At 45.8% G+C, this 13,525-nt stretch overlaps 1 protein-coding gene across 3 annotated transcripts in view; it reads right to left on the bottom strand.

The window, feature by feature from the left end:
- Positions 1-13,525, bottom strand: part of LOC135898601 (uncharacterized) — an 82,303-nt gene that overhangs the window by 31,370 nt on the left and 37,408 nt on the right. The gene's annotated exons all lie outside the window — the stretch shown is intronic.

Here is a 13,525-nt window from a genome sequence, read left to right as displayed (position 1 = left end):
ATGTGTGTGTGTATATATATATATATATATATATATATATACCGGCTTTTGCATGTTTGGTTGTGCCTGTTCGAATAAAGATTTTGAGCTCACCGCTGCACTGCTCTAGCTCAAATTTTGCAGAAAGGAACACATTTTGGAGGCTACGTCGTTTGGTTTAAAAGTTCACAAAGTTAATTGCCTGGTTCTTCAAATGAATGGCAAATTTTCCTGCCCTTATGGGAATGCGACCTGCTGCCGCGACAACGCAAGTAATAACTTTTGTCGCCACTTGCCAGCACCTCCAGAAAGAAGCGCTTGAGGGAGGACTTCTGCGTGTTCCTGGAGCGGGCAACACGCGTCAGCCTCCCTGAAACGCTAGTTTCTGCAGCTGCAGGCAGATGGCGACACAAACTTGTGCTTGCGCCATCTAGAAAGGTACAGGAAGAAAGAAACACACAAAAGGACTAATATGTTCTAGGCAGAGCATGAGGAAGGGCTGAAAAATTGCCTACCATATATTCTCAATTTGTGTGAAAAATCTTACGCAACACGTCTAAAGAGAGGCAGTGCACACCAGGCAATGAAATCTTGCCCGGCCTCCCACCTATGGCTGCAACCATGGGCGCCAGAGCTGTCGGCTAACAGCACCAGCTCGAGGCCGCCGGGCACTTGCGCAGGAGTGCATTTTTTAGCTGTGGAGTGCGGCGCATGGGGCGGCCATGAAGCCATGCCAGTCAAGCCCGCAATATTTTAAACAGTGCATGCGTGTCAAATCTGCAGGCATTACATCTTATTGTGAGTCCAACTAATAGTCCAACAATAATGCTTCACTAGACGAAGAACCGGCAGGGATTTACACTGCATCCTTTGCCTGAGATTGCCTATGCTTCTATCTGCATGCATATGGTGATGTTTGTTATTGTATTCATGAGCATGTTTAATACTCCGACAAACTATCCACTAAGGTGCGCAAATCGCAAACAAATTCACAAGTCCCCAGACTCATAATTCATTATAGGCACACTAAAGAAAAATATTACATCGATAAGTTTCGCTGCCGTTATAACCAACTCATCATTCGTAGTAGAAACAGAGCTTATGTAAGCAACAAAACGACAAAAATGAAAAAGTGCAGTGGCGCCACTGTTTGTTGTGGACTATGGTACCTGTCAACGTTAATATTAGCCGATTCACAAGGCGGCTCCTATGTTCTACCATGGCGAGTAACATCGCTAGACCTGTTTACATCTGCCGAGGCAAATGCTAGCGTCACCCTCGCCAGCTCCTGGACTCGGTAAGTGACCGTATCCAGAAATCTGAACCCAAACAAAGCCGCAGAGCGTGGACAAATACTTAGAATTGCTAAAGTATATAACGGCAGCACAGAGGGAGCGCACATGGAGGTTACTTCAACTCGTCTAGTTTAGCATGGGCTGTTAAGATTGCAGGGCAGCAGCGGGACTTCCGGGACCAATTTCCCACGCAAGAAAAAAAATTACCGACGATTACGTTACTTCCTAATGCGAAATTTGAGCGCAGCAAATAAGCTGTTTCACCTTTTCGATAGATTGAGGCAAAGAAATCGAGCAACACATGTATGCGCTATCACAGCATTTTTTTTTTTCACACGTATTCCTTTAACAAAGACTGCACTAACAGTTCTTGACAGTCATGAAAGAAGCTTTGTGGTCGGAGAAATAGACTGATATATGTTCGACTTGGTACACCAATGCTTGATTCTCAAAGACGAGATCGATACAAGTGCCTCGCGAGGTTGTCACAGCCGTGGGACGCGTTACGAGCGAGAGGAACGGGATGTTCTCCCGCATAAGTGTTAGGAAATTGCTGTTTGTCTTTATGTCAACATTAAAGTCCCCCACTACTAACATCGGTGTGGATCGATGGACGGTTAATGCGAGTTGCAGGAAGTGCACGACGTCTTTCGTGAGTGCGGTAGCGGACTCACGAAAGCGGTATCAGTCGGTCGCTGCTAGCGCTGGGGGGATGAAAGGGGGGCGGAGCTGGTTACGAGGCCGACGACAACGCCGACGACGACGCGAAACCCAGGAACGGACGCCAAAGAGCCATTTGTGTAGCCAGACCTCCTCCACAGTCTCTCCTCCTCCCTTCCATCATCCTCCCTCGCCCGGAGAGCCGACAGCGCGCATGCGCGGCGGCGGAGCAGATTCGTCGGCGAGCTGGTTACGAGGCCGACGACGACGCGAAACCCAGGAACGGACGCCAAAGAGCCATTTGTGTAGCCAGACCTCCTCCACAGTCTCTCCTCCTCCCTTCCATCATCCTCCCTCGCCCGGAGAGCCGACAGCGCGCATGCGCGGCGGCGGCGGAGCAGATTCGTCGGCGAGCTGGTTACGAGGCCGACGACAACGCCGACAACGACGACGCCGACGACGACGCGAAACCCAGGAACGGACGCCAAAGAGCTGCGCTCTAAAACAAATATTGGCACACAAAAAATGATACTCCTAGACAAATTTTCTGTCAATCTATAGTCGGGTACAACTTTAGAAGACAGCGGCATTTGCCCCTCAAAGGCTCATGCACACGAGCCTGCACCAACGGGCGCACACTCTAGTGACATGAGCTGGACAGCCGGTGATCCCGCCGATGGAGAACATGGCAGCCCGCACTTCGAACTAGGCAGAGTCGCGTGAGTGGAACTATTTTTTTAGTCACAGAGGCAATGGACTGCCGCGTTTCGGTCACCTGGGCAAGGCCTCTCTTGCTTTCTTAAGTTGTAGCTAACTATAGCTTGACTTGTTATATTCCTGTAGTGTCCCTTGAGGGCGAGATTATTTAACAAAAGTGAACTACTGGGCCAACCAACCCGCAATGCTCACAGAACATGTAATACACATATTTATTGGCAGACCATGTAGGTTCAGTTGAAAACTTCCATTCCTTCATGTTAGCTAGCTAGCTTCATCCTAACGACTGAGGTCATCACTTCATTTGATTCAAAGAGACTACGGTGAAGATTTGCTGTTTCTTTCCCTATATATTGCAGAACTGACAGAGTCTCAAAAAAATTGTAGGTTTTTCCTGACAGTAGACACCTTGTGTTAAACATATCACAAATTATCAAAAGACCAGCCCGTAAGCCTACAAAAATTGGTGGCGCCCTTTAGGGACCTGTGATCATTCTTTCATGAAACTAAATGCCACGCGAAAATGCTTGTCGGTGCAGAGTATTATGATGCTGACAGCTTTCGGGACTGGTGCAGGTGGCTGAATGCCAGGCAATGAGCAGACGCTCAAATGTAAGAGAATCTTTCCAAACATGCATGCAGTTAGACATGCTAGGACAACGTGGTGCAGAAATTAACAACAGTTTGGTGGTGTGCCAACTTTGTTTGGGTCAAATTTTCTCAGCAAACAGAAGTCACCGGAGAACTGTCAAGTCGTAGTAAGTATGATGAAAATTCTGCATACACACAGTTGTTGCGAAAAGAGTTTACTGCGGGCCCCTTTTCTTTTTACCGCGGATGTAGTGGGTCTCTCGATGCGGGAGAAGCCTTTGTGCGGAAATGACTGCAACGGCACCTCAGTCATGTGCTCCCACCCAGCCAACGCCATCACTCCGTGCACGTATCGCGCCCTCCTCCCATGCTTGGCTGTATCGGGAGTGAAAACTTGATAAGTTATGAGCGAATCGATTTGGTATGCGGAGTGTTTTCATGACCATTTTTGGCCTCATAAACTCTGGCTCTAATTGGATTCTGTCAGCCTGCCTGATTGGTCGAAATAGGCCATTGGTGGAGAAGCCTGCGCCTCACGCCGGTCCACGCGTCCCTTGAATGCTGCAGAAGCTCATTTAAGGAATGTTCTGGGTAGTTTTGAGGAGAGCAAGCAGACAGTAGCACATGGCGCCACTTCCCCACGGGAGACCAGGCCGGTCAGGCAGGCCGTCGACAATAGGTATGACATCGTTTTGTATGTAAATATGTGTACAGTATAAACTTAAAGCAAATGCCAAGGTATTCCAATGCTACTTCTGGTCGTCATCCTATCTGCGGATCTGGACTTGCCCCTGCCGGAGCTCATCCCCCTTCATCGTCGTCTCCCTGGTGAGCTGATGCGTCAGAACTCTAACAGCTGCGTCACTTTGCTACACACTTACTGATGGCATTATTTATGAGCCCATGCGCAGTTCATTAACGAACAGTTGCCTCCTGTTTCCCTTAGTGGCGCTCGCTAAATGTTTCAATGCCACTTTGCAATACTTCCATTCGGTTATGGTACGCCCACACTAGCGACAAAAACGCGCGCGACACGCCGCACGCGGCAAGCGCCCGCGCGGCAGACGCGTGCGGGCAAGTCCACAGTCGCGTTTTGCGGCACGCGGCAGCGGCCCGTGGAGTCCCGCGTTGTCTCGTTCCATTCGATACTTCTCGCGACAACGCGCTCTCCGTTCTGCCCATTTCGTCTTCCATCGGAAGTGTGTGTTTTTTTGCGCCACTGCCGGCCACGCTCAGGCATGTCGGATACGGACGAGGAGCTACTGGTGACTGTGAATACTATAATACTTGTTTGTTCTTTACTTGTGCGACGCCGACGTGCCAGACAGCGGACAAGAAAGTTTTGAGTGCGGTACAGGGACACTGAGGGCCAGGCGCACACTCTGCTTCCCCACCTTCACCAATTACTCACCTGTCATGCCAAACTGCTGTCCATAATGTGCCAGCGGTTGGCGCGCAGCTCCTTGTCCGACGCTCGATTTATCATAGAGGTACGCATATCCGCGAACGGTTTCCAAAAACGCCTCCATTGCGAGGCGAATTCTTCGTCGACGCCTCAGTGGCGGTGTGGTAAGGCTTAACAAAAACAGCCCCCTTGACTGGAAATGGCCTCTGAGATTTTACGGCGCGCGTGTCACTGTTCAGTCTCAGAGCCCATAGATTATGATTCTTTGCTTATGCGACAGGTGGCGCCACAACAGCGCGGCTCGTAAAGCGGCTCGCTTCTGATTGGTGGACGTTTCGCGTCTGCCGCGAAAAATGGGTCTCGCACCCATTTGCGCGTTTGCCGCGCGTTGCTGCCGCTTTTCGTGAATCTTGCCGCGCGCGACAGCACCGCTCGCCGCGCGCGTTGTGTCGCGCGCGTTTTTGTCGCTAGTGTGGACGTACCATTAAGCAAGAGGAATCAAGGATCAATGGGCGCCAACTTCTTCCTTACTGACAACCATATGACGCGACAATGATATCAAGGAAAGCTTAGCACAAATTACCTTTTCTTCCTTAAAATTCAAAATGGTAATAAGCAAAATGCAATTAAAGACGGAAGCCCAAGCTATCCTTGAAGAAATACCCAACACGAATACGTATTATCATCACAAGTGTCATGAGCTGATTGTGGATCTAGCTCCACGAGGGCGAGTTCTCTTTAGTTAGACTCTCTTTATCAGAGCTGTAAATTTCTTTTCAAATATTTCTTCAGCGCTTTCCTTGGCTTCACTGTCTCTTGGCTTCATACGGTTCTTCCAAATGACCAAGTGTACCAGAAACCATATGCAATGGCGCTACCAAGGTTGCCTTTTGGCAATTTCCGACAATCTCAAACTGACTTGCAAGTGCTGCACAGTTGGCACGTGGTCAATTCAATTCACGTGCGCTTTCCGAATTATGCGCTAAAGGCTTAGTTATTTGTCTTAGGTATAAGGCAATCAAAATCGCTATTAAAACTCCATAAGTGCAATATACCAGGGCTTTGCCATCGCGATTCACTGCACACATTGCACGATTTGTGCCCATGAAGAATTTTGCGAGCGAGTGCAGGACTTCTAGTGGACGTGCAGAGCTCACGCTTGCCAAACATGAAACTGGTGTGAGCTGGCTCACAAAGTGCCAGAAAAATTTAAGAGACTTCTATAAGTGGTATTACAAACTGATACCGCGTCAAGTGTTTTGTGGCATGACCATTTTATGGCACCTGCACCTTGAAATTTGCAAACAAGTGGAGCACTACATTAATACTACTACACTGGAAAATTATAAAACACATATTAGTAGCATAAACTACGCATGAAGCAAGTGCGTGTGGCCTGTGAAACGTGAAAGACCACATAACGAGAAAAACTAGAGCCTTCTTAAACCGAGGACAATTTTGCACTACCAAACATGCACGCAGTAAATTTTTGAACCAGTAAGAAAGAACCGGTGCTCTCAGATTAAATTTCTTGTGAGCGTCCGCCACCAGTAATGCAGCTGTGGCTTCTACCCGTACAAAAAAATTATTGAGAAGGCAGTGAAATATCGTTGGTCAATGTTGAGTTCTTTATTGAGGAATTATTGAGACTCTGTTGGAGAATTGTTGGGCTGATTGTTGAGTGGTCTTGAATATTGGCCACTGAAATTTGATTGGAACACCATTGGGTGTCTCAATGTTGAATAATTGTTAAGTTACCATTAAAATTACATTGCGCTTAGACGGCTTGTGTTCATTTTGTTGAGTGGTGTTGGGTTACCATTGATAATGCATTGAACTGACATTGTGGTAGTTCTGTTGACCTGTTGAGTTATTGTTGCCACAGCACTGAAAAGTACGTTGTGGCCCAGTTGAGATGGCATTGATATTTCAGAAGTCGCCATTGAAATATGATTGACGTTTCGTTGGGCTAGTGGATTTTTATTCATATATTAAAATTGCTTTGCTGTTCACACTTGCATGCCCCGGTGCCTGCTCTTAACTTTCCCAAACACAAACAAACGCAAAGGAGAGACTGATCAATTTGTTTACACAACATACAATTACACAGTTACACAATATTACACAATTACACAGTTACACAACATACAATTGTTTACACTAAAGATGCGTGCACATGAAACATTATACAGTACATGAGGCACCGCTACATCGAACCTGGAGACATAGGCTAGTACATACCTACAGCACTCTAGCAGCGTAAATACATCTGAAAAAACCTATATATGAATTCAATCAAAACGATCATTGCGGTCTTCACTTTCGGTTAAGTTTATGAATAGAAGGCAAAGCGACTCAAAAGGCAGGGCTTAAGTATACTCTTCTAACAACCAACTTTGAACACATGAACACTTGAAGCCGCTTGCGTGTGAATACACGGGACATCTGAATATGTTACATTAAAATGTTTCGTACACTAACACATCACAGGAAGAGCTACGGCTGACTGGGAGAAGGCACAATAACAGACTTGAAACAAATGACTTCACGTAAATATATACAAGCTTTAGCACACGTCTTCACCGCGATTAAAATTTAATGAAGTACTAAAGTAGACTTGTTTGAGCTTTTTGTCTTCGAGATGTATATATTTTCAGTTTGCCCAATGATTTTATAAAATAACATCACTCAACTTCGCTATTATTGATGAGACATCATTTAGAAAGTTGTCTGGCATGGTGAATACCTAAATCATGTTTCTGACGAGCCAGGTTTGCAACAACAGTACACCATTTTTATATATTAAATTGCGCTACAGAAGAGTTTGTTGGTGGTATTTCCTCAATTTACTGAGCTCATTTTCAGTTAATTTTTCTGGACTTGCACAAAGCTAATTAGAGCACTTTTTGGGGCCTTTTTCACTATACCCAGCGACTATAGTGGTACCTCAGTCAATAAAGAGATAAGGCAAGGCTAATACCTTGAACGATAAGAGAAAAAATATTTAGCACAGATAATTGGTAGTAACAGACGGCTAACAAAACTCCAAGCAGCCAAATAAATGGTCACCTGCATTGCAATATCAAGTACCCTAGAAATAGTAATAAAGGATGAGCAAAGGTTTCAATGACTGGACAGCCACATTGGTGAAAGAGTGAGAAACGCAAATAAATGCGTATACGAAACACCAATGACCTCAGTTGCGCACTTAAAATGTCACTAAAATGCTACCAGAATTTTATTGCATAATATACATAAAAGTTGCATAACAATTGGCACAAAGCAGTAACAAAGACGGAGGGAGATACAGCACCCGTGTTGAAAAAAGATTACAAGTGATATACATGCATAATTAAGCTCAGGACAATTTTTCATCCAATATATACAAAAAGAACACATGCACTTACCACATAAAAAAGGTTCCTGCGCCTAGAGAATGCAGCACAGTAGAAAGCAGCGTCATGAGAACCGAAAAGTAGAGCTTAATATGTTTAAAAACTACGAACGCTTGTATACCTACAAACAGGCATGTGACATGTAATGCCTTGAATGGATTAAATTCATAAATCTTAAACACAAAGGAAGTTACAATCACTCTTATTGGCTTCCTCAGGGGACTCCTTGAAGTTGAACTAGAAAAATGTACATCAGTGCTAAAAACAAAGAGAAGATAAGACCCTATAGTGTTCTTCCTGAAATAAACAGCGCAAATAACTTCACGTATCAACTCTATGGACACTTCGCCAATTCGGTGTACATTTATATTTGAAAACCACCCAAACAGAGACGAGAAGGATGAATTAAGGTAGCAACACACATGAACGCTGACTCAACTAGAAGTTTATTCGGGAAGACAAAGATTTCAAACACACTCGCCAACTTCACAAAGAAAAACCATGGATGCGCAGCAGAAACAGCCCGCCACAACAATAAGGACTGAAAGACGTCCTGTAGAAAAAACATGGGCGTCAAAAACTAACAAAGACATGAAAACTGAAGGGTTTGTCCTCTAAGTGATATTAACGAGAAGTACTGCAGCAGCTCTTCACAGAAATTTTGCTCTTGATCACAGAAATCTTGCTTATGAATTTTTCTTCGTGATCAATAAATAATGCTTCCATAAGTAATCCTGTGTTCAGGTCTTTGTTATGAAACAATCGTTCTTTCGGCTCTATACCGCAACACCAGAGGAGTTCCAGAAGCAATATTTATAGATTACAAACAAAACAAATGCATAACTAAGTTATCTGTTGCCCTTAGTGGGAAAAAGTTGCAGTTCTCAAAAGAGTATATTGCTCGTTGGGTAGTATCACTTATCGAACAAATCTTTCGAAAAAGCGCAAAATTTGTCCGATAGTTCTCGTTTTTCAAGCAGGGTTATTCTACATGACATGGCTTTTTCATATTTTCTTCTTGTCGCACGTGGCTGTTTCTGCCGCGCATGCATGGCTTTTTACCTTTGTCAAGTTGACCAGTGTCTTTATAGCCACTGTCATCAAAAGTAAACTTTTAGTTGAGCTTGCGCTCGTGTGTGCTCCTACCTATTTCTTCGTCCGTCGTCCGCCTCTGTTCGTGATGCAGTTTACTGTACGCACGTATCACTTGGTTAGGCTGGTAAACATTGTAACAAACAAACGTAAATGCCTCCCCTCAAATGGTAGCCCATCCTTTACTGCTAAACGCCAGAGCAAATCGAAAGTAAGCCTGCACAGTGTCCATGCGGCAGCTAGTACCCCACAGAGCAGCAGAAAAAATAGTTGAAAATCCCACTTGATGGAGAATGGCAACCGAGATGCGAACTTTCTAGTGAATCAGCCACATATAAACGGGTGTCTCTTGCACGACGCCAAGGTGCTCTTGACGTAGAACATTTAGCACCTGGGAATTTGCTGCATGCGTAACCTGTGAGAAGGGAATGTGGACAGAAAATGAGATTACGCGGATTAAGAATCTGCCACACACTGCACATAACTACGCACGAAATATAAGTACACAGTATACTGGCAAGGGAAAATTTGCGACTCTTTACGAGTGCCGTCGAGAAAAGGAAGAAATGGGTTGCTACGGTAACTGTTAGCTAAAACATGCACTGCGATGTTTCACAGCGGGGAAAAACATTCCCGGCTCTCTCGCAGAACCAAAGACCACACGACAGTGCATAGCAGATACCAAGCAGATATCTAATCTTCTGGCAGAAGTCAAACAGAAGGATTGACCTGAAGATACGCCGAGAGCGATGCGAGTGTGAGCTTGCCTATACGAGTGAGAACATGTACAGTCGCGGACAGAATAAAATGGAACACGGGATCTCCAAAAACGCTGAATACCCGAGCAGCCTGTAGCAGTAACCAGTAAAACTGCCCACGACAACGTTGTTAGCATATTCTAGTCGAGGTCCAAAATGCAAATACCAGATTGCGTTGTGAGGTTGCGGAGATATTCAGCTTTTTCTTAAATTTCATGGTCCATAATATTCTGTCCGCGACTGTACCTCTTCTTTGAAGCTAACCGCTCCGGCGTGGCTCCGATCATCCCACGCGATTTGTGTGCAGAACGTCGCGTACGCGCACTTGCGCGTTTTGCGAGGTAGCGTCGGCGTAGTGAGCTAGCATCATGCACGCGTCATTCTTCGCCCCGCAAACGGTGCTCGAGTGCGACGCTTAGCTCAAGGCGACAACGCGCCGATTGGCGCTCCTTTAACTTCTGCAAGCAACGCACATTCGGACCGGTCCAACTCAGAGGCAGCAGAGAACGGTGGCATGTTTCGGTTATCGCCTATTGTACAGTACGCCTTCAAGGGCAACCCACCGCGCTAGATAAAGATGCTTACTGTGGTAGTCTTGGCAGTGATAGGCGATCCCGTCGGCGGCTGTGTTCTTTGCCGACGTCGTCATAACACCTCTGTTCATTTGCGCTGTGTATCCGTGTGCAGTCACAGCGCGGAAGCTTGACTAATCGGTTGGTCGTTCTACGCAAATCCCAAAGAGGCGAAATATATTTTGCGGTGCGCCGCATCATTAGCTGCAACCTAAATCAAGGCCCGCTTAACTGCTACGGCACAAAAGGTGATCGCACTAACCGTATGGTATACGATGAGCCACTACATATTGAAAAAAATAATTCTGATGTCCTACGTGCCAAACCAACGATCTGATTATGAGGCAGGTCGTAGTTGGGGACTCCGTATTAATTTTGACAACCTGAAGATTTTGACGTGCATACAATGCACAATGCACGAGCGTTTTTGCATTCCGCTCCTTTGGGATTCGGCCGCTGCGGGGATCGTATCCACGACCTCGAGCCCCAAATTGCCACGGCGACCGCCATAGTTACGAAATGCGTAAGCGTGAAGTGCAACACTGCCTTCCGGTGCGAGTGTGGTACGTACAAGCGTAGCACAGCTGCACAATTATTTGTCGCGGTTCTCCTAAGCTCGCAGTGCCTGGATAAATACCTTGAGTGGCAGCGCGCCTCTCCCGTATCGGAATGCGATAACAAGCGCTGAGACGGCCCACGTGAGCCCCTATGAATGATGACGTGGTCACTGTACAAAATTATCACTGCGCAGAGAAGCCGATCCTTATGTTCCAATTGTGTTCTATCATACAAATTAAGAAGACGTTATTAGACAGCAACAAATGAAGCAATGCAATTTTACGCACGTGGGGCGCCGCTGCCTCTTCACCTACCATTGTTTCAAACGAAGTGACGGCGGCAGCGAGAGTTAGTATGGCGCGCTTTTGTTCCGGGGCACGCGGCTTGCTTTAAGAAAGTGAACGGTGTGCTTAACATCTTACACTCGTGAATGTCAAAATAGAAAAAAGGCTACGTGCTCAAGAAAACGAGATTACTTACCTATCTGCTGAAGTTCGGCTGCGACTGTTTCGGGGTGCCTTCTCTCCAACAGGCATCATGACCTCTGCCGCGCAACTCATCAAAACAACCAGGCTCGCACATCAGTCGAAGACTAGTAGCTGGGTGAGCCAACGCCTTCAAAGGATAAACGTCCAACTTATCGTCGTTAAAGTATTTCACTTTAAAAATGTGCATCATGATGTCCGAAAAGAAAAGAAATATTTTCATCAAGAAGCAAGAGGCGCACAACTGTAACCAAGTAACTGAGTCCGAAAGCCGTTCACAGCTTCACTATCGTATTCAGTTTTAAAAACCTTTCAAACACAAAATAGCGGCACTGAAAAAGCGCTAATTAATTAGCAATAATTTTTCATCCACTACCCTTCATAAATTTTTAAGAACAACCTAATTTGCAGCGCAAACAATAAGTGCTACGACCAAAAATGCGACTACGAAACTAGCGGTAACCATGTGTACTGTTGCAAAAGTGTGCGCAAAACGAAGCTACAATGGTTGCAACCGCGTGTACACACACACACACACACACACCCGAACGCTATCTTGACGTTCGTAGCGCTACCTAGCATTAAAAATTACTACTAATTTTGCTATATTTACAAAAGTAATGCCTCTAAAATAGTTTGTAGTGCCTTTGCAGATGACGAGGTGACATGTAAGGTATGATATGAGTCCCTTACTTGTATTTCTTTCGTTTCCCTTTGGTGTTGTTCTATTTAACTGAACGTACGAGACATGCAGGCTTGGGAGATGAGAGGACGACAGTTCCGCGAAGCGCAAATAAATCGCGTGCTTCTTGCAAAGCGAGAGTCGAGAGCAGCCGCAGATACAGCGATTAGCTGCGATACTATTGCGGCTGTTGCTGAATCCGAAACTCTTTGAAGTCAATGGTTAAAGAGACTGCGCGCTGCGATCTCAAAGCGCGTTCGTTCTTTGATCTATAGTACCACGGACATTGGATAAAAAAACGATATTTGCTTTACGGGCAGAGGGTACGTCGCAGGAAATTCGACGACCTCACCCGTGTATGTTTGTAGCGTGTGCGCGCTTGCATCCTACGGCTGCCACAGCGCGTCCGATGCTCGAAGGTAGCGTCGTCGCGTGTCGGCACCTGTCTTATTTACAGCCTCGCTGTCCGCGTGTCTACTTTTGAAGAACTCCACATGCGCGTATTCACCGTGTTTGCAAGTGAATTTCGCATTCTTCTGCTCCGCGAAACGGGCTCCTTTTGGATCGTACCAATGGCTATGTCATCTAGTGTATGTTAAAACGACGATAGTATTTGTACACCGGCGTAGAAATAATTCGTTATGAACTTGGGCGCTCATGAATCAATCTAACGTTGCAGTTTTTACGTAGCGAAAACGGCTACGAAATTGGGGCGGTCCCGGAGATAGGCGCTTGAAAGCGCCAGCTGTAGCGACAACACAAGGAAATGGCACGAGGGGAAAGCGCCAAGCACTTCAGAGCTTACTGGCTTTCTAATGAGAGGAGTATGCACGCGCTCGTGGCCTATTGGTTTGAGTACCGTGCTTGACGGCCGACGTGCGATTCCGCCCCCTAGGTCACACATTATTTTCGTTTAATGAAAGCGAGGCGAAAGAAGAATCTACCTGCCGCAAAGTGACAGGAATGAGGTTAGAACGCTTCGCAATTAATTTTTTGAATGTCTTCATATGCGAGTCCTAATTATTGTATACTGAACTCAACTGCTACACACAAAAAACACCTAGAAAAATCAGCACAAATTACCCAATAAATTGTTTATCGAGAACACTAAACGGTAATATTGTTGTGCAAGGGTTGAGTGAACTGAATTGCTCTTGAAAATTTGTTGAAGTCCGTTGTTTCAAGAATTGCCCAACAATATATCAATGGTTAACCAACAGTCGTTTTTGTACGGGTACAAGCTTAGTTACTAAAATTAGGTGGCATTTACACGATGGCAGGGCTTGTAGGCTTTGACTGCGTTCAACTGACACTCAGATTCGTGGTCTCAAGCAGC

Source organism: Dermacentor albipictus, chromosome 10, assembly GCF_038994185.2.
Source record: "Dermacentor albipictus isolate Rhodes 1998 colony chromosome 10, USDA_Dalb.pri_finalv2, whole genome shotgun sequence".
In the NCBI taxonomy this organism is placed as follows: Eukaryota; Metazoa; Arthropoda; class Arachnida; order Ixodida; family Ixodidae; genus Dermacentor; species Dermacentor albipictus.
The sequence above is the reverse complement of the archived record's forward strand: the minus strand, read 5'-3'. Positions and strand labels throughout refer to the sequence as shown.